The sequence below is a fragment of the Symphalangus syndactylus genome, chromosome 2 (assembly GCF_028878055.3).
Source record: "Symphalangus syndactylus isolate Jambi chromosome 2, NHGRI_mSymSyn1-v2.1_pri, whole genome shotgun sequence".
NCBI lineage: Eukaryota > Metazoa > Chordata > Mammalia > Primates > Hylobatidae > Symphalangus > Symphalangus syndactylus.
In genome coordinates this window covers 132,537,037-132,564,917 of record NC_072424.2, presented here as the reverse complement: position 1 = coordinate 132,564,917, position 27,881 = coordinate 132,537,037, and the positions used below count along the sequence as shown (strand labels likewise).

The 27,881-nt window shown below is 38.3% G+C and overlaps 1 protein-coding gene and 1 long non-coding RNA gene across 2 annotated transcripts in view; both read right to left on the bottom strand.

Annotated features, from left to right (window-relative positions):
• TIAM2 (TIAM Rac1 associated GEF 2) overlaps positions 1-27,881 on the bottom strand; it is a 530,223-nt gene that overhangs the window by 493,500 nt on the left and 8,842 nt on the right. The window lies entirely within an intron of this gene.
• On the bottom strand, positions 1,985-27,870 carry LOC134735764 (uncharacterized). The gene is made up of 2 exons (XR_010119206.1): positions 22,400-27,870; positions 1,985-5,958 (listed from the first exon to the last, which is right to left on the bottom strand). It is a non-coding gene; the product is annotated as an uncharacterized lncRNA (long non-coding RNA).

Below are 27,881 nucleotides of genomic sequence, written 5' to 3'. Positions count from 1 at the left end.
GCTAATTCTTTGTATTTTTAGTAGAGACGGGGGTTTCACTGTGTTAGCCAGGATGGTCTCGATCTCCTGACCCTGTGATCCGCCTGCCTCGGCCTCCCAAAGTGTTGGGATTACAGGCGTGAGCCACTGCGCCCGGCCACACTGGGCCAATTTTTGTATTTTTAGTAGAGACAGGGTTTCACCATGTTGGCTAGGCTGGTCTCAAACACCTGGGCTCAAGCAATCCACCCGCCTTGGCTTCCCAAAGTGCTGGGATTACAGGTGTGAGTCACTGCGCCTGGCTTACTTTTATGTGAATTTTTCCAATAAATATTAGAAAAATTTTTAGAGATTTTTGACAATTTAAAAATACATGCAGAGGAACTGCATAGCCTAGCAATATTGAAAAAACAAAAAAGGCATGTCATGAATGCATACAATATATGTAGATACTAGTTTATTTTAGTTTATCATTTACAAACATAACATACATAGCACCATTCACAGGAGAGACAAACATAAACAATGTTAAAGATGTAGTATTAATCATAGCCACAAAAACCTCTAGTATAATAATTTCATAGCCACCTTCTCTTGCTATTGCAGTGAACTCATGTGAGTATCCACTTAAAATGCCACGTGATGTTAACCATTTCTGCATGAGCAGTTCATCTCTCTAATAAACTGCATATCATAGTAAAAAAATGATATCTTGCATTTCTCGAAGATTTTTCATTTTTAGTGCAATAACATGAACCTTGAATACCACCACAGACCCATGGGAAGTGGCACTAGTGATGCTGAAGGTGCTCTCAAGAAGCAAAGTCATGACATTAAAAGAAAAGCACTGACTTGCTTGATATGTACAGTAGGCTGAGGTCTTCAGCTGCAGTTGCCCACCTTTTCAAGACAAATGAATCCGGCCTATAAGGACCATTGTCAAAAAAGAAAAGGAAATTCATAAAGCTGTCACTGCAGCTATCTCAAAAGGCCAAAAACCTCGAACTTTTTATGAAATACCTTTTTATCTTGTATTGAAAATGCAGCCTCTGTGTGGGTACAGAATTGTTATAAGAAAGGCATACCTACAGACTCTAATATAATTAGAGAAAAAGCTAAGTCATTATGTGATCACTAAAGCAAAAGAAACGTGACAGATCTAAAGCTGGACAATTTAATGCCAGCAAAGGATCACTTGATCATTTTAGAAAGAGGTATGGCTTAAAAAATGTCAAGATACCAGGGGAAGGTCAGGCATGGTGGCTCATGCCTATAATCCCAGCACTTTGGGAGGCCAAGGCAGGCAACTCACTTGATTCCAGGAGTTCAGGACCAGCCTGGGCAACATGGCAAGACCCTGTTTCTCTAAAACATACAAAAAAAAATTAGCCAGGCATGGTGGCCTGCGCCTGTAGTCCCAACTACAGGCTGAGGTGTGAGGATCACTTGAGCCTAGGAGGCAGAGGTTGTGGTGAGCTATGACTGTGCCACTGTACTCCAGCCTGGGTGACACAGTGAGACTGCCATCTCAAAAAAAAAAAAAAAAAAAAGATAACAGAAGAAGCAGCTTCTGCCAAACAAGAGGCAACACATGACTTCCCAGGTATCATTAAGAATTTAAGGCCGGGCGCGGTGGCTGGCCGGGCGCGGTGGCTCACGCTTGTAATCCCAGCACTTTGGGAGGCCGAGGCGGGCGGATCACGAGGTCAGGAGATAGAGACCACGGTGAAACCCCGTCTCTACTAAAAATACAAAAAATTAGCTGGGCATCGTGGCGGGCGCCTGTAGTCCCAGCTACTCGGGGGGCTGAGGCAGGAGAATGGCGTGAACCCAGGAGGCGGAGCTTGCAGTGAGCCGAGATCGCGCCACTGCACTCCAGCCTGGGCGACAGAGCGAGACTCCGTCTCAAAAAAAAAAAAAAAAAAGAATTTAAGAATATCGTTAAGGAGAATGAGTATCTCTCTGAACAGGTTTTTGCAGATGAAAGTACCTTATTCTGGAGAAAAAAAAAAAAAAATACCACAAAGAACAATTATTGGTAAGGAAGAGAGGCAAACATCAGGATTTAAAGCAGGAAGGTATAGACTAACTCTACTGTTTTGTGCAAATGCAGTCAGGCTTATAATCAGGACTGCCCTTTCTATAAAGCTGCCAACCTGAGCCTTGATAGGAAAAGACAGAAGACACTGGCTGGCTACCAGTCTTTTGGTTGTACAGAAGGAAGGCCTGGGCTTTTTTTGGACTGGTTCCATCAATGCTTTGTCCCTGAAGTCAGGAAGTACCCTTGCCAGTAAGGGACTGCCTTTTAAAATTCTTTTCATACTGGACAATGTCCCTGGCCACCCATAACTCCATGCAACAATGAAGGCGTCAAAGTAGTCTACATGTCCCCAAATGAGACATCTCTTAATTCAGTCTCTAGATCGGGGGTCATAAGGACCTTTAAGGCTCATTATACATTGTAGTCTATAAAAAGGATTGTCAATGCTGTGGAAGAGAACCCCAACAGAACATCATAGAAGTCTGGAAGTATTATACCACTGAAGATGCCACCACTGCCACAAAAAAAGCTTTGAAAGCCATGAAGCACAAAACAATCAATTCCTGGTGGACAAAACTGTGTCCAGATGTTGCACGTGACTTCATAGGATTTATAACAGAACCAGGCCGGGCGCAGTGGCTCACGCTTGTAATCTCAGCACTTTGGGAGGCCGAGGCGGGCGGATCACGAGGTCAGGAGATCGAGACCACGGTGAAACCCCATCTCTACTAAAAATACAAAAAATTAGCCAGGCATGGTAGCGGGCACCTGTAGTCCCAACTACTCGGAGAGGCTGAGGCAGGAGAATGGCGTGAACCCGGGAGGCGGAGCTTGCAGTGAGCCGAGATTGTGCCACTGCACTCCAGCCTGGGCAACAGAGCAAGACTCCCTCTCAAAAAACAAAAACAAAAACAAAACAGAAGCAATGAAGGAAATCATAAAATTGTGGATATAGCAAAAAAAAAAAAAAGGGGGGGTGCTGCTGGAGGGAGGTGAAGGGTTTCAGGATATGAATCTTGGAGAAATTCAAGAGCTAATGGAAACCACATCAGAGGAATTAACAGAAGACAACTTGCTGAAGAAGAGTGCTTCCAAACCAGTGCCAGACGGTCAGGAAGAAGCAGACGAAGCAGTGCCAGAAAACAAGTCTACTTTAGACAATCTGGCAGAAGGGTTACAATTATCCAAGACTGCTTTTGATTTATTTTTAGGACACAAACCCTCCTATGACACAGGCACTAAAATTAAAGCCAACAGTGGAAGAAGAATTGGTGCCATGGTATAGAAACATTTTTAGAGAAATGAAAAAGCAAAAAAGTTGGACAGAAATTATATTTTCTGTAAAGTTACACTGAGTGTGCCTGCCTCTCCTGCCTCCCCTTCCATCTCCTCCACATCTTCTGCCTCTGCCATCCCTGAGACAGCAAGACCAATCACTCCTCTTTCCCTTCCTCAGCCTACTCAACATGAAGACAAGGGTAAAGATTTTTATGATGACCTACTTCTACTTAATGAATAGTAAATATATTTTCTCTTCCTGATAATTTTCTTAATAACATTTTCTTTTCTCTTATTTTAAGAATACAGTATATAATATATATAACATATAAAATATGTGTTAATCAACTGTTTATGTTATTGTTAAGGTTTCTGGTCAACAGTAGTCTATTATTAGTTGCGGAAGAGTCAAAAGTTATATGATTTTCAGCTACACAGGGGGTTGGCGCCCTTAAACTTCCCGCTGTTCAAGGGTCAGCTGTACATATGCCTCCAACTATTTCTCTAGAGTCTCTAAAATCTAATTTGGTAAATCTGATCATCAGAAAACATCATTTCATCTAATTCTTCACTGAATTCCTTTATTATTAAGTTCTCAACTTTAAAGAAGGTTGATAAAAATTTCCCCTAGAACAGTGTCATTTACTGATCCAATTAAAGAAATAATCTACTTAAATCCAGAAATTAGAGAGTGATTCAGTTAGCTTGGTGCTTACTTTTTATCAAAGATATGTGATTTAACAAGTTTCCTGCTTCTTTCCTTGGCTTCTAGGGATCTTGCTGATACGTTTATTCTACTAATCTGAACACACATTTCAAATGTCTACTGACATCTATTTCTCTGCTATATTTAACTAGTTTCATTGGATACAAAAATAAACTGTTTTCTATTGTGTTTAATTTTGTTAACTAAGCTGTTTCATGGTTCTTTATAAATCGGTTAAAGTTTATTCAACATTTACTGAACTAATGTGAACCCAGCACATGACTTCAGAAGCACTCTGTCATCATGTAGTTTCCAAATAAATTTGTCCAAAATTTAGGTGTTCTATACAGTTCACTACCGCTCAATCCCAAGCATCAAACTTAATCCTCCAAAGACCTCCATCTGACGGTGCTGGTGGTATAGTGGTGAGCATAGCTGCCTTCCAAGGACCTCCATCAAAGACCATTTGTTGAGAATTTTATGAATGACACTATAACTAACAATCAGTACTTTAGAAAAATATGATGATGCTGGCCCATTAGAAGCTTTTAATAAACTTCCTTAAATAATGTACATAAAGAGACTATATTTAATTTATTTACATCTACAAGACATGACAATGCCTGGTACACAGCAAGCATTCAATAATAAACCTTCATTATCCAATGGATAATTTATTAATATTGCTGTAACACACTGCTATTAGGAACTACCAAGCTTCATTCCAATTCTCATTCTAATCAGATAATGTTAACCTGCCTCCAAGAATTGGGAATGTTATTCTCTTCATATTCTCAAAATCTGATCCAGGATAGAAAATCATGGTTTTACACTGAAAAACACTGAAAAAGAATGACAGCTGATTCTGAGACCTTACTTTTCCTTTGCCTGCTGATTCCATCTCTGTGCTTGGGTGAGAAGACCATGGCTACACGCTCCGTAGGCTTGGGCTCTCCAGCTACCCAGTGTTCTCTATAGGTTTCCATCTTATCAGTCTACTTCTTGGGATCTGGCTCCCTGCTGCCATGTTTTCCAAAATCTTAAGTGACTGCTGACCCCAGTTAGTTTGTTCCATCAAATTCTACCTTTTCTAGGGCTACTGGTACCTGCTGTGCTATTACTCTCTCTGAACTTCCTAAATGCTTTCTAAATGAAAAGTTTATTCCCCACATATGCCATGTTCTAATATTATCTAATGTCAAATGACCAAACCCTTTACTTGTGCAAATTCTCTATGCTCATCTGACCTCAGGGATTGAAATAACCTACCAGTCTTCACCTGTCCTTTCCTTTGGCCACTCGAGACTTATCATTTCAATGAAAATATACTAAACAACAGAGCGAGACTCCATCCCCCACCCCCCAAAAAAGGAAAGAAAATGTACTAAACAAGAGCCTTGGTTTTCAGTCTAATTAATTCATTCTTTATGTTTCAACTCCCATCATGTACATTAAAGAACGTTCCTTAAACTTGTACAATTTTAAGTTTCTATACTACCACTTGTAGGCACCACAGCCTACAAATGCATATTTTTAATCTGAAGACTTCTGTAAGTCAAATCAATTTCTAATTCCTCAAGGTTTGGGGAATCTTTTACCTAAACTGAGATGGCTACTCCATCACAAAACTTATCTCTAATCAAGATCTTAAAAGCACTCATCAATTAGGTCCAGCATCAGCAAACTTTTTCTTCAAAGGGCCATACAGTAACCATTTTAGCCTTTGCAGGTCATACTGTCTCTATCACAACTCCTCAGCTCTGCCCTTTGTAGCAGGAAAACAACCATAAACAATTTGTATATGAATCAGCACAGTGTGTTCCAATAGAACTTACTTACAAAACCAGGCCAGCCCCTGGATTTGGGCAACATTCTCCATCCTACAGATGTGTTTGTTTTTTTTTTTTTTTTTTTTTTTTTTTTTTTTTTTTTTTTTTTTTTTTTTTTTTTTTTGCTTTTTTGATAAACACTGCAATCTCACACCCCTGGAGAGCATATTTATGTCCTCCCCTCCTCTATGCATTAAATGAAACCCATTACCCAAAACCCAAAATTTAACAAAATGTTGTACCTCCATGCTTGTTTTTTCAAGTGTCTTCACTTCAAACATTTTCGTGCCTTTCCCAATTTCAGCAATATGAAATGAATTCTACTATGACCTTAAAGGGCCCAACAAACAGCTTATTATCAGTTACATCCCAAAGAACCATCAACATTTTGCTCATGTACAAGGTTGCTGGTTCTATGATCAAAGGAATTAACCTTAAGAGTGAACCTAAAATAACTAAATGTAATCGATCCAGTCCATCTTTCTTAAGAATGGTCCTTTAAGCCCTTGAGAGTACTGATTAGAATCCCCCAAATCTCCAAAGAAATCAGAAACTTCATAAAAGTTTCTGCAGCCAACACAATCTTGATACTTTGAATCCAAGACAGCAGGCTAACCAGATATTTTTCTTTTCTTCCTCTTACTGGGAGGACAATAAAGAACTCAAGAAAGAAAAAGGTATAAAAATTCACGATGAAAAGCAGAATGACGAGGGAAGAAGAATCAGCAGAGATGTTACAAACTTCCAGAAAATGGAAATGTGATAAAAAGATTGGTAAATGATGAAATAAGAAGAAAACCATAAGCTGTAATACACACAAGAAAATACAACCAAGGAGGAAAATACTTTGTCATGGAGAATTCCAAAGTCTCACCACCCCAAATAAAGGTATTAGATGGCAGGAAGGACACAAGTGAACTGGTACATCACCTGCTGCTGCAAAAAATCAATAAATAATGTCTACAACTGACCATTCCAGAAACAGCAATATAAAATTATTATTTTGGGATATGACGGTAACCACCACAACTAAAATGTTAAGAATTAAAACTACACTACAGATACTTGAACTCTCAAAATCCCTTATTTTATAATAAGAAATAATACGGCTATATTTATAAGTGATAGTAATGAAACTTCCAAAGCCTCAAGGTAAAATATCTGTATTATAAATAAAAATGTAGCTCACAAAAAAAAAATATTAAAAGGAAATACTACAAAATGATCATTGGTTTTGTTAGAATAGCTCTGGTAGGCAGAATTCTAAGATGACCCCCAAGACTTCTACCCTGTACACGCCCTATATAATCCCCTCTATCTAATGACCCATCCTTCAGTATGGGTGGGACCTATGAATACGGCGGGACAGTCACTCTGAAGATAACTATTGTAGTAGACCAGAAATGGGACCAATGGCTACTAGGACACGAGGGTAGCCACTAGAAACTGAGAGTAACCCCTAACCCACAGCCAGTAAACAAAAAAAAGAGACCTCAGTCCTACAACCATAAGGACCTGAATTCAGCCAAAAGCCTGAATGAATTTGGAAGAGGGCCCTAAGTTTCAAATGGGAGCCAAGCCCTGGATAACACCTCCATCACCCAAGTGAAACCATTAGCAAAAGACCCAGCTAACCAATGCCTAGATCCTGACCTATGGAAATTGTGAAACAAACATATGCTGTTTTTAGCCACAAGCTAAGTTTGTGACAATTTGTTACACAGCAATAGAAAACTAATACAGTAGAAAAAATAAGTGAATGCTTTTATTTTCTAATATGTGTATAAACTTCAAAGTTTTCATATTTTTGTGAAACTTTTTATTAATAACTCCAAGTAGAAATTAAATTTAAAAACAATATCTGCTTCTTCCTAAGTTTACAAGTGAAAATAAAAATTCAGTATTTTGCATACAGGAGTAAAAGGTAAATAACAGATATTTTTCACTAATAAATTGATTTCGCTGATAAAATGGGACCAAAGAACAGAAACTTTAGAAATAACGGCAGCAAATTCCATATTAAGAAAAGCATGTTCTAAAATAATATGACAAATAGTGACTTTTATAGTCCCTTAAAATAAAAACTCCTTTCAAAACTTTTTCTAAGGTTTTCAAATTTATTTATAAAAATATTTAAAATAAAACTTTAAATATAAGCTTTGGTTAACTTCTAATGACACAGCAATATTCTTGAGTGATCAGAATTTTTAAAGATAAACAGCACAGGCCAAAAGGAGATGTTACAGACATACTGAGGGAATCCTCCCAGATCAGGTTTTTGATAAAGGCAAAACTCCTCCCTTTTATACTAAAATAAGGACCAGTCTGAAAACTTCCAAAGTGATTTTTTGTTTTTGTTTTGTTTTGTTTTGTTTGGAGAAGGAGTCTGTCTCTATTGCCCAGGCTGGAGTATGGACTGCACTGGTGCGATCTCAGCTCACTGTAACCTCCACCTCCAGGGTTCAAGCAATTTTCCTGCCTCAGCCTCCCGAGCAGCTGGGATTATGGGCACCCGCCACTATGCCCAGCAAATTTTTGTATTTTTAGTAGAGATGGGGTTTCACCACGTTGCCCAGTCGGTCTCGAACTCCCAACCTCATGTGATCTGCCTGGCTCAACCTCCCAACAAACAAAATGTTTCAAAAGCATCTTTGAAAAAAACAGACCACATGTAACTGCAAACAAAGCACATAAAATCTAAAATGTTATACCTAATAACTCACTATCAAATGTAAGAAATAATCTTTTAAGAAAAATGCTTAGAGCCAAGCACAATGGCTCACACCTATAAATCCCAACACCACTCTGGGAGGCCAAGATGAGAGGATCACTTGAGGCCAGGAGTTCAAGACCAGCCTGCACAGCACAGCAAGACCCCGCCTCTACAAAAAAAAAAAAAAAAAAAATCAATGGGACATGGGGGTGCATGCCTGTAGTCCCAGCTACCTGCGAGGCTGAGGTAGGAGGATCATTTGAGCCCAAGAGTCCAAGGATGCAGTGAGCCTTTATCACACCACTGCACTCCAGCCTGGGTGACAGAGCAAGACGGTCTCTAAAAAAAATTTTAATAAATAAAAAATTCCTAGAAGTTTTTTGTGGCATAAAGTATTTTAATACGAAAAAATTGGAAAATACAAAAAAAAACAAAAAATGTAAACTATCTATAATCCCACAATTCATCACTCATTCAAAATATATTCATTAGCACTAGGCCTCTGTCATGAAACTTAATCTGCTTTTAGAGACAGATAATATTCTAATAAACTAATAGACACAGTTAGCAAAGTGTATTTAAGTATACAATAATGTGGTGAAGAGTGCGATACTGTATGTACTTCTCAGAATTTCAAATCCAGAACCCTTTTTTAAAAAAAAGTGTAAGACATTACAAAGGGAAGTGATGTTTATTTTCCTAGAATTCTAAGTCTGAAATATGCAAACATCTGTCTAGCAAGATTAAATCTATCTAATCTTTGTAAAGGAGAAAAATGAAATCCTCTTTAATTAAAAAAAAAAAGAAGAAAGAAAAGAAAATGAGCCAGAATTTTATTTTATCTATTTAGAGACAGTCTTGCTCTGCTGCCCAGGTTGGAGTGCAGTGGCACCATCTTGGCTCACTGCAGCCTCCACCACCCGAGTTAAAGTGATTCTCTCACCTCAGCCTCCCAACTAGCTGGGATTACAGGCATGCACTACCACACCTGGCTAATTTTTTACATTTTTTGGTAAAGACAGGTTTTTCACCACGTTGGCCAGGCTGGTCTTGAACTCCTGACTTCAAGTGATCTGCCCACCTCAGCCTCCAAAGTACTGGGATTACAGGCATAAGCCACTATGCCCAGCCCAGAATTTGATTTTTTAAAGTGCTTATAAAATTATTATGATGGCCAGACACGGTGGCTCACGCCTGTAATCCCAACACTTCAGGAGGCCGAGGCAGGAGGATCACAAGATCAGGAGATCAAGACTGTTCTGGCTTGATTACGGTGAAACCCCGTCTCTACTAAAAAATACAAAAAAATTAGCCAGGCATGGTGGCGGGCACCTGTAGTCCCAGCTACTCAGGAGGCTGAGACAGGAGAATGGCGTGAACCTGGGAGGCGGAGCCTGCAGTAAGCCAAGATCACACCACTTCACTCCAGCCCAGGCGACAAAAAAAAAAAAAAAATTATTATGACATCTGGAGATTCTAATATCCAGATGTCATATTAGTATGAATAAAAATAAATATTTTTTTAAAGATTATAATGACAAATACAAATGCTCATATGCTTTCTAATTATCTTTGCCTATGGGATACAACTGTTTTCACATAAGTAATTAACATTTGTATTATTAAGCATGATAAACCATTTTTCAAGCATGACAACTGTCTAGGATTAACATTACAGTTTTGAATACTGTTAAAAAAGAAGAGATCTATTTCTGAAACTAAGTTAGTTTAAAACTGCTTTGAAACAAAGAAAAATTGTAATCAACTCTCCCGTAAAACCAAAACCTCATCTGCCTAAGTCCTTTAATTCAACACACAAATTTGCACATCCTTTCTAAACCCTTGGAATAAAGGGAATTAAAAAATACTTTAAAAAAGGTACATAGGCTTTACAGTGCCAGCCAAGATAGAGTAAACCAAACTACCAGGCCTTGCTTTCGCACTGATGACAACTCAAAATCCCCAACTCAAGACAAAAAGCAACTACCTGAGTAATCCGGAAGCAAAACAGCAGGCAAACTGGAAACCATAGTCAAACCTGAAAAATGACCAGTGAAAGCTAAGGGGACGGGGTGGGTGGCTGTGCATGGGAGCTGAGGTAATTTCGTAGTGTTTGGTATGATCTATGATCTCCTAGCTTTGATCTCAGTGCTAGGAGAATACAGAAAGGTGTAGCCAATACTAGTGGGAAAAACACTAGGAGAAACCCCATTCAGCCAGAATACTAGGAAAAAGGACTCCTCCATGCTGTAGAGGAGGAGGGAAGGAAAAAAGAAAAAATTTTCCCCTTCTCCCTTCTAGCCTTGCCAAGGGTTCGAAGGCAGACCCTGTTACCACACTGGTACCTAAATCTCGAGAAGATCCATCTGTGGCTAACAGAAGAGGAAACAGGGGTCTCTATTATTCAAAGAAGAGGGGTGGGAGTTCCTATTTTTCTTTTTCACTACTTCACTCTGAAGGCTGAGCTTGGAAAGAAACATGACTTTTTGGCCAGAGAAACAGGGAAAAAAGAACACTGGCATCTGGAGAATGAATGGGAATCCTAGAAAGAGAAAGAGAAGAGGATCCCCTAGTTTTGTATATGAACTACATCCTGGGCTCATACTAGAATTACGCCTGCATGAAACAGACCCAAAGAAGCACAGCAAAGGCTCTAAGAACTACAATCCATGTAAACCACTGCCCAATTCCTAGACTAACTGGAGCGGAAAGTACGCTGTACGCACCTCGAAAGAAATGCTTTGAGAACTGAACTGACACTGGAACCACCACAAAAAGGCAAGACAGAACTCACATCCTGAAGTTAACCAAACTGACTGCCTGATATACAAAAATCAACATCCTTCAGAGGATTTTGATGAAGTCTTACAACATAATATTAAAAATGTCGCCAGCATATAAGTGAAACTTGGCCGGGAACAGTGGCTCAAACCTGTATTCCCAGCACTTTGGGAGGCCAAGGCAGGCAGACTGCTTGAGACCAGGATTACAAGACCAGCCTGGGTAACATGGTCTTTACCCTGTCTTTACCAAAAATACAAAAAACTAGCTGGGAGTGGTGGCACACACCTGTGGTCTTAGCTGCTGAGGAGGCTGAAGTGGGAGAATCACTTGAGCCTGGGAGGCAGAGGTTGCAGTGAGCCAAGATTGCACCACTGTACTCCAGCCTGGATGACAGAGTGAGACTCCATCTCAAAAAAAAAAAAAAAAAAAGTGAAACTTACTTCACATACCCCAGGGAATCTGTCCACTGCTCGAGGGGAAAAGCAATCAACAAATGCCAATCCCAAGATGACACAGATGATGGAGTTATCAAACATCTTAAAGCAGTTATGATCATCCAGTGGCATATGTACATGTATATGTCTGTGTGTGCACACATATGCAGATACACAGATCTATCCATCTTTCCATCTATCCATCCTATCTTTCCATCAATCCACCCATTTTGGAAAACTTTAACTGATAATCTTCCCAATAAAAGTATTTTTTTCATGTCTTCCACAATGTGTTACATATTAGGTATCCAAGCATGTGATGATTTGACTTTCATACAGTAGTTTAATATAACGTTTCAAAGGTAATCAGGCAACCAAATACGAGCTAGCAAAAGCAGTTTATCCAGCTTTCTCACACCTAAATTCACTTGAACAGAGGAGATTAATTTTACTCAAAAAAGTAGAATGCCAAAGCCATGGCTGATGATATAAATTTCTCTTAATTTTTCCCTCAGAACTTTACTTTTGACAAGTTTTGCAATCCTGTACCTATAATCCTATGCCAGTATTCATAAGTACAAAAAGTATATTTATTGGCTGGGCACGGTGGCTCATGCCTATAATCCCAGCACTTTGGGAGGCCAAGGCAGGCAGATCACTTGAGGCCAGGAGTTTGAGACCAGACTGGCAAACATGGCAAAACCCCATCTCTAGTAAAAATAAAAATTAGCTGGGCGTAGTGGCGCGCACCTGTTGTCCTAGCTGCTCAGGAGGATTGCTTGAACCCAGAAGACAGAGGTTGCACCACTGCACTCCAGCCTGGGCAACAGAGTGAGACTCAAAAAAAGAGAACTTATTTATTTATTGAGACAGGGCCTCACTCTGTCACCCAGGCTGGAGTGCAGTGGTGCAACCTCAGCTCACTGCAACCTCCGTCTCCCAGGCTCAAGCGATCCACCTCAGCCTCCCGAGTAGCTGGGACCACAGGAATGCACCAACATGTCCAGCTAATTTTTGTATTTCTTGTAGAGACGGGTTTCGCTATGTTGTCCAGGTTGGTCTTAAACTCCTGAGGCTCAAGCGATCCACCCTCTTCCGCTTCCCAAAATGCTGGGATTACAGGCGTGAGCCACCGCACCCAGCCTAAAGAATGTATTTCAATGCAACAGAATGTTTCACTCTGAAATAATCCCCAACATCATTTGTTACAGTATAAAATAATCATCCTTGTATACAATGTATAAATTTGAGAGTTAATCATCATGTTCTAACTCAAACAGTTTTATTATCAAGGTATAATCAACTAAAAACAACTAGACAATTGGGGAATACAAAACCAAATTCAACTGATTAACAGTTCAAAGCTAAATGGTAAACAGGCCAAGCCAACATTTCGTCTAACTACTGAACACCAGCACTATATTCCGCCCTTTAGAAAACAAAAAATAACATTTAGACCCTCACCTCCATTTATCTAACAATCTACTGAGGTAGAGGGGGAGAGTGATATACATATCATTATTATAATATAGTGGGTTCTCAGCCTCCTGAGATTTTTGACAATTCAATAATGATCTCAAAGATCTCTAAAATGTAATCACAGGTTATTCTGCAGAGACACTAATTCAAAATATATGTATTAAACTTAACTAGCAGTGATGGAGCATCTTTGTTATTCTCTCCTCACACTCCCATATGCATTTAACAGAGAAATAATACTGTATACAAAAGTGGTATTTAGGACCTCAAACTTTTCCTCATTAACACAAGATCTAATGACATAATTCAGTGTCAAAATAAAAATACTGGGGGAGGGATGTATAAGTGAAATAAACATCCAGTTAGAAACCACAAGCACAAAGTTTAATAAGAAATTGTAAGTGAAATAGACTGGGAAAAGAGCATTCCAGTTACAGCTATGATTCCGCTTCCACACTATTTTCATTTATAACATACTCATCAATAAATCTCTCTTTACAGTGATTTACAAAAAGGTAAGAAGTGGCTATTTCCCAATGGAAATGCATTAGAATCTCAACAGAAGTCTATGCTTTCCTACTACAAAATCACTGAGTTCCTAAACCAACAAGACACACAAATGGGAATATACAGTGCATAGCTCTGCACACAGTAAATCTTCCTGTTTCACGGCATCTTTATGTGCAATGTACATAATAAGCATATTCCTATTTATAGTCTTACAAAATAATCTTATGTAAAGTCTCAAATCCATAGCTCAGGAACCTGTACAGCTGAAGGCAAGGGGAAACTGAAAGGTTTTTAGAAATACAAAATGATTCAAGCAAAATCACGATTAAAACTAATAATAATAAAAATTAATCTAATAATCTGGTCCAGGCATCCCAGCACTTTGGGAGGCCGAGGCGGGAGGGTCACTTGAGGTCAGGAGTTCGAGACCAGACTGGACATGACAAAACCCCATCTCTACTAAAAATAAAAAAATTAGCCGGGCATGGTGGTGTACATCTGTAATCCCAGCTACTCGGGAGGCTGAGGCACGAGAATCGCTTGGCCCCAGGAGATGGAGGTTGCAGTGAGCCAAGATTACACCACTGCATTCCAGCCTGGGCGACAGAGCAAGACTCTGTCTAAAAAAAATAATAACAATAATAATAATCTAAAATATCTAGTTCCACTATATGAACTAGAGAAAAAGAGCATAGTAAATTAGGAGCCAATTTAAAACTGACTGCAACAAACCACAGGAGAAGTGACGAGGATAAGAGCTGAAGCGTTAACACGGAGAATAAAAAGAATGAGAAGGATGCAAAATATACATTTTAAAAAAAATAATTCATTAGATTTCATGACTGACAAAAGTATGGATGAAAGAGTGGCATCTAAAATAATTCCAAGTTTTCAACTCTGAGTATTTATGAACATGATTTTACTACTGATATAAACAGAAGTCTAAAAGTAAGTTTGTGGAGGAAAGGCAAGTTTAGACATGAGGTGACAACAATGATTTCAAATGCGCATGTACACAAAATACCTTGAAGATATGAGACTGAATCCCAAAAGAGAAAATTAAAAAATACAAGTAATTTCTGAAGAGATAATAGTTGAAAAGATAAGGAATAAATACTGAAAACTAAATAACAAAGGGAGAATAAGTAGAAGAGCCTACAAGACCTAAGGATAAAACCATTTCAGAAATGAGACTAACCAACACAAAAATTTGAAAGAGACAGGGAGCTGCATGGGAAAAACGATAAAGACTGTAATATACTTTTCATCTGTGAGGTCCACTGTCAATTATTAAACACTATCACAACTGTTTTTGCTTTCAGAATGGCCTGATAAGAGTGTATTTACTATTCTCGTTTTATAAACGTATAAAATTAGGTTAAGTGACTTAACTAAAATCAAACTGCTTGTAAATTATGGAACTGTGTCTCAAACCCGGTTCTTCTCACTACCTAGGCACTCAGATGTAGTCCAGTTTCCAAAAACAAAACAAAAAGTTCACTAGCTAGCAACGTCACTGAATCAGATGATGGATGACTGTGGTGACACACCATTTAATAGCACCAACCGAATAACCAAGACTTTAAAAACAAAAGATTTATAAAGCTTTTGAGTCTACTGATCAAATAACAGCTAAATAAACTACATTTAAACATAAATTTTAAGCATGAATTAAATAAGCATGATCAAATAACAGCTAAATAAATTGCATCTAGACATGAATTTTAAGTCTTCAATAGGGCTTAAGGATCTTCAAACTCAAGCTCCCTTTCTCTAAGTGATTTAATTCAAGCAGTATTAAAATAGACTAACTCCACCTTTCTCCTAATGGCTAAGACACATACTGTTTGGTTTTGGAGAAAATATTACAAAAACAATATGGAGACCAGTCACAGTGGCTCACGCCTATAATTCCAACACTTTGGGAGGCTGAGGAGGGAGGATCGCTTGAGCCCAGGAGTTCAAGGCTATGGTAAGCTATGATCATGCCACTGCACTCCAGCCTGTGTGACAGAGCAAGAGTTTGACTCAAACTCGTAATAGTAATAAAGTAATAAATGCTCACTGTGAAAAAAATCAAACTATTAAAAGGTCTCATTCCTGCACCCTATCTACCTACTGCTTTCTTCAGAAATAACCACTGTTAAACGGCTGGTAGGCCACCTTCCAGAGTATTCTATATGCATCCTTCTTCATAAATATGTATAAATATTATAAATATGTACATTGCATACATGTATATATGTAAAATAGACACTTTATACATTCATTTATTTATTTTTGAGGCAGAGTCGCGATCTTGGCTCACTGCAACCTCTGCCCCCTGGGTTCAAGTGATTCTCCTGCCTCAGCCTCCCGAGTAGCTGGCATTACAGGCGCCCACCACTATGCCCAGCTAATTTTTTTTTTAATTTATTTTTCTGAGACAAAGTTTTGCTCTGTCGCCCAGGCTGGAGTGCAATGGCACGATCTTGGCTCACTGCAACCTCCGCCTCCCAGGTTCAAGCAATTCTCCTGCCTCAGCCTCCCGAGTTAACTGGGATTACACGTGTGCGCCACCACACTTGGCTAATTTTTATATTTTTTAGTAGAGATAGGGTTTCACCGTATCAACCAGGCTGGTCCCAAACTCCCAAGCTCAGGTGATTCACCTGCTTTGGCCTCCCAAAGTGCTGGGATTATAAGCATGAGCCACCACACCAGGCCTTAATTTTTGTATTTTTAGTAGAGACAGGGTTTCACCATGTTGGCCAGGCTGGTCTCGAACTCCTGACCTCAGGTGATCTGCCCACCTCAGCCTCCCAAAGTGCTGGGATTACAGGAGTGAGCCACCGTGCCCGGCCCACTTTATACCTTCTGGTAAATTAAAAAAAAAAAAAAAAACCGTACTCGTTTTTACTGCTTAAAACTGATATTCTTAAAAGCCTTGCTGGATTTAATAAAACAATGAAATTATTTTACATGATGACCAGTAATAGTATTAGTCTAAAATACTGGCCGGCCATGGTGGCAAGTGCCTATAATCTCAGCTACTCTGGGGGCTGAGGCAGGAGAATCGCTTGAACCTAGGAGACGGAGGATGCAGCAAGACATGATTGCACCACTGCATGCTGGCCTGGGCGACAGAGTGAGACTCCATCTCAAAAAAACAAACAAGCAAAATACATTATAGTCTGTATTTTGTAACTGTCTGCTGTTTGTTCAACTATTTCCCCAACTTGAAACATATGCTGAACATAATCTAGCACATTCTTTACAACTCAGTCTCTATAACTTTTACCCACTATTAAATTATGTTATAATATGAAGATACTTTCCAGGGCAACAGAGATATCCACAATGACACTACATGTTCCCCAGTTGCAGCCTCTTAAAAAAAAAAAAAATTAAAATTCCTAGTATCCCCTAGTAGTAGAGAATAAAAGTTGTTTAGCTTTCCAAATACTTTATAAAATTATTAGATTTTTAAATATTCAAACCAACTGAGATGTAGTCAGGAAATACACCATTATCTCTATTTTTTAAATGAGGCTAAGAAAAGATTAATTAGAAAACTTGCTCATCAGGATTAGTACGTAAGGGATCCTAAAGGTCATCTTATCTAATCTCATTTTATAAATGATAAAACCACCATCTCCTCCCTGGCAGCCAACTGTCATCTGTTACATGTTACTTTACAGCAACCATATTAATTTTGAAGCCTTTTCAGGCTTTAAAAGGCCTCTGGAGACTAGGAACCTTCTAAACAGTAGTTTGCAAAAATCTAAATGTAGTAGTCACAAAGTAGACATCATTGTTAAAATGTGAAAATTAGAAATATACTACAGATACATTAAGGATATAGACTTAATAACCACACTCCTCTCTTTAAAAGAGGGCACAAAATACATGAGCTTTGGACTCAAGACTTTTTAGTTTTCTGCAGAGTGAGTTGCTGGAGAACTGCTGGCCAAGTGGGTGTTACTGTGCAATACTTCCTTGCCAAGGAAAGCGTATTTTCTGTGGCATCCTATTCTACGAGCAGGAGAGGAGCGGCACAGTAGTATGCTCCTTATTCTGTCCCAGAGTTAACATGAAATATTAATAATCTATTAAGAATCACCAATTCCCACTTCTCTCTTCGCTCCACCAAACATAAATACTACCAAGATCACTCAAAAAATCCATAGTAAAAATAATGAAAACAGCAGTAAACAAAGAGGATATAAATGTGTTCTAATTAGGCCACTAACTATGTGCACCTAGTAAAGGTATGGCTGAACAAGTTTAATCATTTCTGAATCTTGATTCCTCATCTGTAAAACCAGTCTTTCAGATATGTCTTTCGGGTCTAAAATTTGTAGTTTTGGCCAGGCGCGATGGCTCATGCCTGTAATCTCAGCACTTTGGCAGGCCAAGGCGGGTGGATCACCTGAGGTCGGGAGTTTGAGACCAGCCTGACCAATGTGGAGAAACCCATCTCAACAAAAAAATACAAAATTAGCCAGGCAGGGTGGCGCATGCCTGTAATCCCAGCTACTCGGGAGTTTGAGGCAGAAGAATCACTTAAACTCGGGAGGCGGAGGTTGCAGCGAGCGGAGATCACGCCATTGCACTCCAGCCTAGGCAACAAGAGCAAAACTCCGTCTCAAAAAAAAAAAAAAAAAAAAAAATGTGGTTTTTAGATATCAGGTTTAAGCAAGAAAGTTAACAGGGAACCCAGTTATAGAACCATAACTAGCTAACATGTTTGTGATGGCCTTTAGCCACCCTATTCTAAGAAAACAGAAACAATTCTCCATGGGAGAAAACAAAACACAAAAACACACGGGTGTATATATGAAAATAACTTCATTTTAATTTTCCTGGGATCCACACAGTCCACCTTCCTTTAATTTCAATTCATTCCCATGTCTTTTGTAAACATCAAAATGAAAACGTAAGTTACCTTTTAATATAGTACTATTAACAATGAAATGGCCAAAATGAGAACAAGAAAAAGAATAATTCATTTATAAAGCTTTTTCGCAAAAAAATACCAGAATTGTATTAGCTGGAATTTCTCAAATAAATATGGGTTCTATATCTAATGATACAGTCTTTAAATGCACAATTCCATGTGCACAATAAATTGCTTACAGTAGACTTAAGGCAAAGAATTATGTAACTAAGAGTAAATAAAATGCTGAATAATATGAGTGAGCTTAATGTTAAGAAATTCTAATAAAATCTCATTAAACAAAATTTGAATCCTTAATTTTATTCACAGGCCATTCAATTTACTACTTAAGTTTTAATTACACACAAGAACATCTGGTTGTATAGGCAGAATTTGAAATCAAGCATACTTCACGCAGAGTTACTTTTAAATGTCTTATACTCACAAACCCAACATGATAGGGATGGGGGAAAGGGAGGGAGGGAGGACAAACCTGAGGATGAAAAGATTCTACGAGATTTTCCTCTAGGCTGGCTTCTCTTCTTTCCCTACATTATCACCCTAAACAACTATACTGTCCCCTCAATCTTCATTTCTAGCCTGTTTTCTCCAGGTGCCCAACCCATATATTTAGCTAGGTATCTCCACCTTGATGTTCCACAGGCAACAAATATTCAAGATGTACAAACTACTGTACTTAACAAAACAGTAACCATAATAGTCTTTGGGTGGTTGAGATAAAGGTGATTTTAAGCCTCCTTCCACAGTGAAGATCTTTCTTTTATTCTTGGTGAGAAGAAAAATCCCCCATCCACCCTATCCCCCCCCGCCAAATTATCGTTCTCCTCAATCTTCTTTCTCTCCCTGATTTGCCCATCTTAGTGACTGGTACCATACCCTTAAATCAACCTAGTTACTTAAACCAAAGCCCTGGCAACACCCATCTTCCTCATATCCAGCTCCCTATTATTACTAAACTTCTACTGCAGTCATCCCTTCCTCTTCTCCCTATTAGTATTACTTTAATTGAGCCCCTCATCTTCTCTAGACTAATTTAACCTTCCTATCCCAAACTCATCCCACCACTGCCATTCCCTGCTCCACAAAGATGCTAGTCATTTTTCTAAAACAAATTTAAAACTTGTGCTTTCATTTAAAGCCCTTCAGACTCTCAATTCCCTTTTGATTTAGAAGGAGGTCCTATGCATGCTATATAAAGGCCCTTCATCAGAAAACCCAGGCTTAATTCTCCAATCACGCCTCCCTACCCTATCCCCTACCCAAAGCTGCAATTTCCTTGAAAATGAGCTTTTACATTTTGCACACAATGCCTCCACCCTTTCTACTGTATACATCACAGTGTACACAGTAGAAGGTACACAAAGTATACATAGGTGACATCACTACTCTTCATATCATAATGCTCATCACATTACTTTTCATCATATTCCCAGCCCCACCCCAACAGAAAGAGCTTTCTGAGGAAAAGGCTGTGAAGGTATCTAATGCTGCGGACTACCCTGCAGAATGGCTGACAGATGGCAAGTATGTAACAAAGCTCAAACAACCAGCAACTTTCCGTGCACTCTTTCCAACCACCAGATGCTATTACTATTAAAACCTTCATAGGCTATTATTGTATTACAGCAATCTGAAAACTGTTTTGTAATTAAAATGAAAAAATCGACAACTGTGTAGGACTAGCAAAATAAGAGATTTTAGGCCCGGTGTGGTGGCTCATGCCTGTAATCCCACCACTTTTGGGAGGCTAAAGTGGGCGGATCACTGAGGTTGGGAGTTCGAGACCAGCCTAATCAACCAGGAGAAACCCCATCTCTACCAAAAATACAAAATTAGCCAAGCATGGTGGCGCCATGCCTGTAATCCCAGCTACTCGGGAGGCTAAGGCAGGAGAATCACTTGAACCCAGGAGGCAGAGGTTGCAGTGAGCCAAGATGGCGCCACTGCACTCCAGCCTGGGCGACACAGCAAAACTGCGTCTCAAAAAAAAAAGACATTTTATTCATAGGCCTTCACCCATAGGATTATTTGGAATTAATAAACTGTTACAGCTCTAAGAGGACTCAGACATCTAATTCTTTGCTTTTGCAAATAAATCAAAGTACTGATTAGTAAATTTTGCACAAGAATGATGCTGCAGCCTCTAACCAACTCCTTTAGGATTTTACTACTCTTCAGCTAAGTTGCTCACAACTTTCATTCTTGAAATTACCACCAAAACAGAGACAGGCTTCTAAAAACTTCTGTGTTATCTCATAAAATGAGAATAAGGATTTGGAATTTCTTGTTCAACAGAAATTGCTATAAAAATTAAAACCTTGTTTCTTGATGTTAAAAAAAGCCAAAGATATTAATAATCTTTACAAAGGCAAATTTAAAAACCACTCATAGAAGTCATTTCAGCAAAAAAAAAAAAAAAGTAACATGGTAAAAATTCATCTTGACAATTTTTATTCAAAGGTGCTGATGTTCAGCCAGAGACAAGATGGATAATCTGCAAACAGTTCTTGAGCTTTTATTAACATTTAGTAAATAAATACTAGTCCTATTAGTAAACTTTGTCCCTATTTTAAGAAAACCACAAAAGCAACTATATCCACAGCGGCTCTCAATTTTGGATAGTAATCATTCTCGTTCTCATTTATGCATTAAAGCCTTTTTATGTATGTGAGTAATATTTTTTAAAAATTCTGTAATGCACATGTGCTTATCACTAAATTAGGTCTGGGTTGTTTGTGCCAATTAGTGCAGTTTTATTTTATTGTCTTCCTTTAGTGAGTGCAGTAACACATTGAAATCTTAAGGACTAAGAATCACTTTCAAATAACATTACACTTCACAAAAAATGAAGAGATAGAAAGCAATGAGCTAACCTTTTAAAATTTTGCCCCCTGGCCGGGCGCGGTGGCTCACGCTTGTAATCCCAGCACTTTAGGAGGCCGAGGCGGGCGGATCACGAGGTCAGGAGATCGAGGCCACGGTGAAACCCCGTCTCTACTAAAAATACAAAAAATTAGCCGGGCATGGTGGCGGGCGCCTGTAGTCCCAGCTACTCGGAGAGGCTGAGGCAGGAGAATGGCGTGAACCCGGGAGGCGGAGCTTGCAGTGAGCCGAGATTGCACCACTGCACTCCAGCCTGGGCGACAGAGAGAGACTCCGTCTCAAAAAAAAAAAAAAAAAATTTGCCCCCTTTGCTTAACCTTTTAAATCAACTTTCCCAACAAGAATCCTCTCTGCAATTAAAATGTAAACAACTTTCAGTAAATAAAATGGCACTAAATGAGGAAAAACAAACATGCATTTCTAGTACACACGCACACACACATACAAGCACACACACAGAGAAATGAATGTAAACTCCATGAAGGCAGAGGTTTGTTTTGGTTTTTCATTTGGTCTGTTTTGTACACTGTTGAATCCTAGTGCCTAAAATAGTATCTGCACGTGGTCAATGCAAAAAAAAAAAATGTGTTAAATGAATATTTCCACCAGGCAGCTTTTCAAGTTGTTTTGCTCTGTTTTTGATGTTAAAATAAGCACTATAAGGCCTTTATGAGCTATACTGTTCTGCTCAATTATAATTCTTTTTTACAAGTGGCAAGTTATTAATCAAGATCTTGGGTTTCTAAGTTTACTACTTGGCCCAGCAAAGTATAGCCTTTGGCCTGTTTTGATAGATCCTCAAACTAAGGATGGTATATGTATACATATATGGGGGTTTTTTTTTGTTTTGAGACAGGGTCTTGCTCTGTCACCCAGGCTGGATTAAAGTGGCAATATCTCAACTCACTGCAACCTCCACCTCCCTGGATTAAGCAATCTTCCCAAGTAGCTGGGACTATAGACATGCATCACCATGCCTAGCTAATTTTTTTGTATTAATATTTTTTGTAGAGATATATTGTTTCACAATATTGCCCAGGCTGGTCTGGAACTCCTGAGCTCAAGCCATCAGCCCGCCTCAGCCTCCCAAAGTGCTGAGATTACAGGCCTAACCACCACACTCAGCCGAACGGTTCTATATTTTAAGCTTTGTAAAAGACGAAGAATATACAAAGAGGCCCACAGCACGTAAAATATTTACTAATACTCTACAGACAAAGTTTGCTGCCCCTGGACTGGAGATTCCACTCATAAGAGAATAAATTTTCTCTAAATATATACTTTATTTCACCCATCAGTAGAATCTGCACTATTGGATCTCTTACCTAAATCCTTCTCCATATCTAAGCCCCTGAATTTTAGAATGTTATCTGAAGAATGTTAAATAAATGCTTTGCTGTTTTGGTTTTTTATCAGAGCATAGGTAGTTATGACGCTGAAGCTAGGAAAAAGTAAATGATTAAAGTTAATTTATCCTTAATGTTTCACATACTAAAAAGATAGCAAACAAGGATGAAAGATGAAAAAATGGAATATAAACAGAAAAACTTGAATCTAACTGTATTTCAAATTAATAGCAAAACCACTTGAAGTGGGGGAGAAAACTAACCAAGTTATGTTTGTACATAGTATTTTAACTACATGCCCTTAGGCAAAAACAAAAAATGAATTATAAACAAATAAACTCTAATAGGTTTGTTTACAGATACATGCTTTAGCAATTCTGAAACTACTTTCTATGTATTTCAGGAATGAACAAATAAGAAGTAAATATATTGTAGATAACAAAAGCCAGGGTTCTTGCTGTCAAAGACAGACTTGGAAAGAGGGAAAGCTAGAATGAACCCTACTGTATTTGACTTGAATTGAAGATACTATGATGAATTCATGGCTTTTTAGATAAACAGATACAAAACAGATGAGAAAGAGAGAATGTATGTATATATATAATTTACAGTTCTATCTATTGATAGATATACACACACTAAAAGAAACTAGAGAAATGGCTGATTCCCAGGCCGGGATGGGAGTATTTTATTACACTAGAGAATAAGACAACTCAAAAAATAATGAGGACTTGTCAAAAGGACAAAGGAGCCAGCTTGCCTAGTCAAAACTGAGACAATCAGAGTATAAAGATAACTCAGTGAATTAAAAAAAAATCCATGAGTTTAGCTAGGTGCAGTGGCTTAAGCCTGTAATCCCAGCACTTTGGGAGGCCAAGGCAGATGGATCACTTGAGGCCAGGAGTTCAAGACCAGCCTGGCCAACATGGCAAAACCTCGACTCTACTAAAAATACAAAAATTATCCAGGCATGGTGTTGCGTGCCTGTAGCCCCAGCTAGTCAGGAAGCTGAGGCACGAGAATCGCTTGAACCTGGGAGATGGAGGCTGCAGTGAGCTGAGATCAAGCCACTGCACTCTAGACTGGGTGACAATGACAGAGTGAGACTCTGTCGCCAAAAAAAAAAAAAAAAAACCATGAGTTCATACTAATATGCATATACACCTACATATATAAATGGGAAAGCTTGTAGAGAATGCGAACTAATAAATACAAAAATGATAGACTCAGAAAATCACCATTTGGCAATCACCATTAGTTCTGATTCAGATAAGAAGACGCTAAAACAAGTGAAAATTTGACCAGTAGCAAGATATTCGCATCGAAGTATCTCCCCAGAAGATACTATTACTAGTTACAAAGAAAACACAGTAACTATGCAGTAGGGAAACCCTGCAGATAAAAATTAACACCCCAGCCTGAGCAACATGGCCTGACCTCCTCTCTACCAAAAATCTAAAAAATCAGGCAGGCATGGTGGCTTGCACCTATAGTCCCAGCTACTCAGAAGGCTGAGGTCAAAGGACTGCTTAAGCCCAGAAGTTCGAGACTGCAGTGAGCCATGATCACACCACTGCACTCAAACCTGGGCAACAGAGCAAGATCCCTGTCTCTTTAAAAAAATAATAATAATAAAGCTCTACATCTCTATTAATGGAATATATGGACAACATGATTCCTGATATGGTGTGCTGACAGGAATACAATATTAATCCTGGAGTGTTCCTGCCAAAAATATAGAACCCAAACCTAATCGTGAAGCAGCAGCAAATCAATATTAAAGCAATTCTAAAAATACTGGCCTATTTTTATCAAATATCATCTCAAAGGTCATGCAAGAAAAGAGGAGTAACCAACTGATTCACATTAAGGGAGACTAAGACAAGTGAATGTAAGGTGTGATGTAGAATTTACTCTAGTAAGGACATTATTGGTATGATTAGTGAAATCTGAATACGATCTACAGACAACAGTTTCTTGATTTTGATCGTTGTACTATAGTTAAATAAAATGTGCTTGTTTTTAAAATATACACAGAGTTATTTAGAGGTAAAGGGTACCACGAATTGCAATTTATTCTCAAAATGTTCAGAAAAGAAATTATGTGTTCATTTGTATGTGAAGAAGATAGTAAGAAAGCAAACATGGTTACCGGAGGTAGAGAAATCCGGATGAAGTATACACAAAAATTCTTCATCATTCTTACTATTTTTCTATGAATGTGAACTTATAAAAAGAATGAGGAAAAAATAAATTTGTATTTGGACATTATACCAGTAAAAACAAAACAACCAACCAAAAAAACTTATGAAAAATTGAATGATGGTTCCCCTTTACACCTAGCACCAGCGGTTGAGAACTAGGTCCTTCTAATCCCTGCTCTAATGCTTACAGAACTGCATTTCCTTGGAAAAATCACAACCGTTGGGCCTCGGTTTCCTTGTCTGTACAATGGGATGACACCTATCCAACCATTCTCACAAAGTTAAAACTAAAGATCCACGGAAACATGATAATGACTGCAGAAAAAGAGGGCAGAGTATAAAACACTACATATTATCAAGTGGTTCACTTTTTTCTAATACCTACTTTTTTTTCTTTTTAATTTTTGTGAGTACACAGTAGGTACATATACTTGTGTACATAAGATGTTTTGATTAAGTGGTTAACTTCCCCCCTGCCAACCCCCACCCACACCCGGCCAGAGTCTTGCTCTGTTGCCCAGGCTGCAGTGCAGTGGTGCAATCTCAGCTCACTGCCACCTCTCCCTCCCCAGTTCAAGCGATTCTCCTGCCTCAGCCTCCTGAGTAGCTGGGATTACAGGTGCACGCCACCACGCCTGGCTAATTTTTATATTTTTAGTAGAGACAGGGTTTCAACATTTGGCCAGGCTGGTCTCAAACTCCTGACCTCGTGATCCACCCACCTCGGCCTCCCAAAGTGCTGAGATTACAGGCGTGAGCCACCGTGCCCAGCAAAGTGGTTAACTTCTAATAAATGTTTGGTAAATTAAAAGTACTTCAAAAATATGTAAGACAGATTTTTTTCATCATAGTGAGCAGCTGTTACAAAAAGTAGACATTTGCTACATCACGTTTTGATTTGTAAAAAACAAAATTACTTATTCAAAACTCACTTGAAGGGCAAAAAAGATTAAAAAAAATTTTTTTACTCCAGAGGATTTTATTTATATATTTAAAATATTTCAACAAACTCAAACACTTACGTCTATTTTTTCTTAACCATAAAACTTTATGGTATCAAAAACATTGCTAGATCAAAGAAAGCCATTAACTAGGATTTGGTCCACCTTTGAGACATTGATCACTGTATAGAAATCTTTATTTCCCAAGTTCTACACACTAAAGTACATGGCAAACTATTTCATCTTTCACTGATAAGCTACTCAAATGAACCCTGAGGAATCACATCAAATTCAGAAAATATTTATAAAAAGGACATCAAATTTCTCGGGTACTTAAAAGTTTGCTTTAAAAATGAAAATAGTTATTAGTTTATTCTTCTAAATTCATAAGGTTTGGTCTCCACTTATGAATAGTTGCTTTTTAAAATCATATGCATGTGGAGACTAATGATTCTCACTGACAAAAGAAAACATCCTTAAAGCTGTATTTTATAAGAAATAGTTAAGATTCCAAAATATCAAATGGAGATTTTAAAACATATATAACAGACAATTTTGTATAAAACTTAATGTAGCTAGTCATATTTTCCCACTGTTTGAAAAATCATTTAACTAAGTCTCCCTGCTCAGTCTCTATTTTGAACAGTGGACAGGCAATCTGGACTCTAAGAGGCAAAATGCTAAGAACGGATTAGGCTGCAACCAACACAGTCCCCAGCAAAGAAGCAATGCTGGAGTCAGTAGTGCCTGCACAGCCTCCCCAGCTCTGCAGCAAGTTCAATACACAAACTGCTAATGAGACAAAAGGAAAAGTATCACAACAACATAGGCTCCAAGAAGGCATGGTTTTTGCTTGTCTGGTTTACCACTATAACCCAGGAGATGGAAAAAAATCCCTAGGCCACGATACGTGTTCATTATATATTAGTTACATGCATGAACAAATTAATGAAAGAATGAAATCCTACATCTTTCAAGTCAATCTATATAAATTATATTAAGTTGCAGAATTATTTTAAAAACAAATTTGGCATACATCAACTTAATAGTCAAAATTGTCTTTAGAGAACATGAGCAACCTAGTCCCCATTCTGACTAAATAAAGGTCAAAGTTACTGAGATTTTTCCTGACCTATAGTAGGTATTTTAATACATTTACATAGCCTTCCTTAAGTTTAAAGGATGGCTGTATCAGAAACTCTTATAAAACAAAATTAGAAAAACAAAACAAATGCATAAAATCAAAATCAGAAAAAGCAAATGCATCATGTTTACCATCAAATATGAGATAGAATCCATTTAGGTAAGAAATCACAAACTATAGAAACATTTCTCATCAGCATTTATTTCTCATAACCAATAGTACCTCTACCACAATCTGCTGCCTCTATAATTAGAAAATCAAAAATTCAATTTAGTCTTTATTCCTATAGCATATATGTCAATAATTTGTCACAGTTCAAAAAAATTCTTCAAAAGGTGTATTTTATTATTAAGAGGTCTGCAATTCACTCAAATAGTTCTATTTCTTTTGCAAAATCACATGGAGCAGAATACAAGTAAACACAACAAAAGTTTGTATGACTTATGTTCACTATTGAGCACAAAACTTTTTTCTCCAATTAACCTTTTTTTTTGTGAAACAATTCAACTTATTCCCTAGACACTCTCTTTTAAGACTACCAATCTATTCTAAGTGACAAACTTCATTCTGCTTCCCAAGTACTAACCATATAATCAAATACGCTATTCCACTACCAAATGAAACCTAACACATTCCAAAGGGCCTGCCTTATGTGGGTTATCATCATCTTA